The sequence below is a fragment of the Triticum dicoccoides genome, chromosome 2A (assembly GCF_002162155.2).
Source record: "Triticum dicoccoides isolate Atlit2015 ecotype Zavitan chromosome 2A, WEW_v2.0, whole genome shotgun sequence".
Lineage (NCBI taxonomy): Eukaryota > Viridiplantae > Streptophyta > Magnoliopsida > Poales > Poaceae > Triticum > Triticum dicoccoides.
In genome coordinates, this window is record NC_041382.1 from 86,257,570 (window position 1) to 86,260,123 (window position 2,554).

The 2,554-nt window shown below is 47.0% G+C and overlaps 1 long non-coding RNA gene across 1 annotated transcript in view; it reads right to left on the reverse strand.

The window, feature by feature from the left end:
• Window positions 1–1,971: 1,971 nt before the first annotated feature.
• The window catches only part of LOC119359044, a 709-nt gene continuing 126 nt past the window's right edge, over window positions 1,972–2,554 (reverse strand). The window contains exons 2-4 of the long non-coding RNA XR_005172360.1: window positions 2,433–2,543; window positions 2,171–2,333; window positions 1,972–2,096 (exon numbers count right to left, since the gene is read on the reverse strand). This is a non-coding gene — a long non-coding RNA (uncharacterized LOC119359044). The remainder of the gene's footprint in view (window positions 2,097–2,170; window positions 2,334–2,432; window positions 2,544–2,554) is intronic.

The following is a 2,554-nucleotide window of genomic DNA, read 5'->3' on the forward strand; positions in this document are numbered from 1 at the left end:
AAATTAAGATAGAACATAATGCCTTACAATAAGAGAGTACAAACTAATAATGCAAGTACATCTGAATTAAACGGTACAACTGGAATACAGCTTAAAAACTACATGAAGGCATCATCGTCATCCTCCGTCGATGCAGAACTCTTGCCCTTCGAGGATGCAGAACTCTTACCCTTGGACGATGAAGAACTCTTGCCCTTCGAGGATGCAATACTCTTGCCCTTGGACGATGCAGAACTCTTGCCTTTTGACGATGCAGAACCCGGAAGCGGCGGCATGAAGATATCATCTTCGTCCTCGCTCTCCTCAGTCCATAAAAATGGATGGTTTTCTACAGTCCTTCTAAAAGTTTCACTCTTCGGCTCCACAACCTTCTTCCACCTTGCATCCAACCTAAGAAGTTCTTTACGTACCTCCTCATAGGTCCTTTCAGGCCACCCAGACCTACGTAATTGGTGAGCCAAGTCATTCATTATGGTGTCACTACCGGTGAGATCGTCCCATGGAACTATCCTATTATCCATCCTGAAATTGGTAGCTAGCCTCAGAAGAGTGCTACTCATCCCAGGGTGAAAACTACGATCGAAAGGATAATGGGACATCTCGACTACACTACACTCGAATGCTTATCCACCTCCGTCTGAAGGGGGTTTTATAGGTAAAGAGGTGAAAATGGCGGGAAAGAACGACTGCGGTATGGAGGGAAAGGGTTGGCGGGAACATATGGCGGGAAACGGGTGGCAGGAAGATATGGCGGGAAGGGGTTGGCGGGAAACGGGTGGCGGAACATATGGAGGGAAAGCGTTTGCGGGAAAATATTGAGGGGAAAGCGTTGCTTGAAAATATTCTTTTCAATGTCTAAGACGGGCAATGGTTGCACAGTATTCATCAGCCAAAATTTTAAAAAAAATTCATTTTGGCCTAACATAAGCAAAAGAGTGGAGCGGGATAGTATGGCGGGAGATATAGGCGGGAAAAATTGTTCCTGACTGGTGCATTTTTATTTCAGCATACATAGATGTTCAAATTGAAAAGTCTGATACACACATATGTAGATACAATGGGTCGCGCACGTGCATAGATGAATCACCCTACTTTACGACGACCACCTGGCCTTTCCTTACGACCGGAAGGCGACATGCGATTAGGTGGCCGAGGCACACGAAGACCGCGGCCATACTCCAATTCGGCTTCATGTGTCTGCGAGTCCTGCGTAGGTGGTGGAGTCATGAATCCTTGTTGCGAACCTGAAGCGTAATTGTAGGCGTATGGTTGTGACTCCGGGAGATAAAAGATGGGCCAATAACGTTCCCTCCGAAGAACTCTGTAACTAATGATGTAACCGTGTCGCCAAGATCATGTGATGCTCCCCGGAGGCCTGTGTTGACGTCATGATCATGTGATGCTCCCCGGAGGCCTGTGTTGACGCCGTGTTGGGTGTTCTCATCGCCCCAATTAACATCAGGTGTGTCCTGCACATAGAAACATTTTAAACAAACTGTTAGAGGATAATATATGATATCATTGTAAATGCATTAAAATGTAAACATGACTACCTGAGCATATCCCTCTCCTATACTGTCTGGCCATTGTACGTGGTGTTGGTTTAAATCTGCTACACGAGTCTCCTCGGGCATGGGGATCCCTCGCGTGGAGAGATACGGCTGAGATCCCTCACCTTGGGTGTATGCATCATATCCTGTGTACGCATATGGGTTAGGGGAAAGAAACTGCTCGGGCATCGAATCCAAGCCCGTGCCATGGTCCTGAGATGTCTTCCCCTGACGAAGCTGCATCGAAGAAGAGCGATGCAGCGGCAGAGATGGGTCATATCGTGGCAATGTCGTTCTAGTACTCAGACCCTCCCCCCATTGCTCATGGCTCGTACGCGCCTCGCTCGGTCTGGACGACGGTGCCGCACTCGGTCTGGCTGACCTCGCTACCGGCATGTATACTCCAGTGGCAACGTCGTCGCCTCTACCGCATCTGAACTTCTTTGCCACGAATTGTTGCAAAAGTTTCTGGAATGTCTTGCGATATGGGCCCTGGGCCGGCATGCTATCCGTAGCCATCTGCCCTACTTCGTTGACATTTTCAAGCTGAACAATATTTGGATGTTATTTAGTTCAAATGATTATGAAATGATGGACCTAAAAAAGTTACAAGTGATTACCAGGTGGTCACGATAGTAAGCTGCATGCAGCTCAACATGTCTCCGCGCCTACTCCTCTTGTGTGAGATGTGTTGGTATAGTAGCTGGCTGACTGGCCAGGCTAGCACGTGTGTTCATGCAGTACCACTGCTTGTACGCTTGATCTGTACTTCCATCGTACGGTCTGCGAAATTAAATAATTACATAAACCGTTGTGATGAAAGCAAAGCATCTTCACGCATCGTATGATCATCGTAAAAAAAATAATGTACATAAAATATACCTAAGTTGACGCACTATATCTGCTAGCGCTTCATTTTCCCACTTGTGTACCCATTCACTGTTCTCTTCCCTCCAATCGTATAAACTCCAACCCCTGCCCATATTTGTTAGCCTGCAAATTAT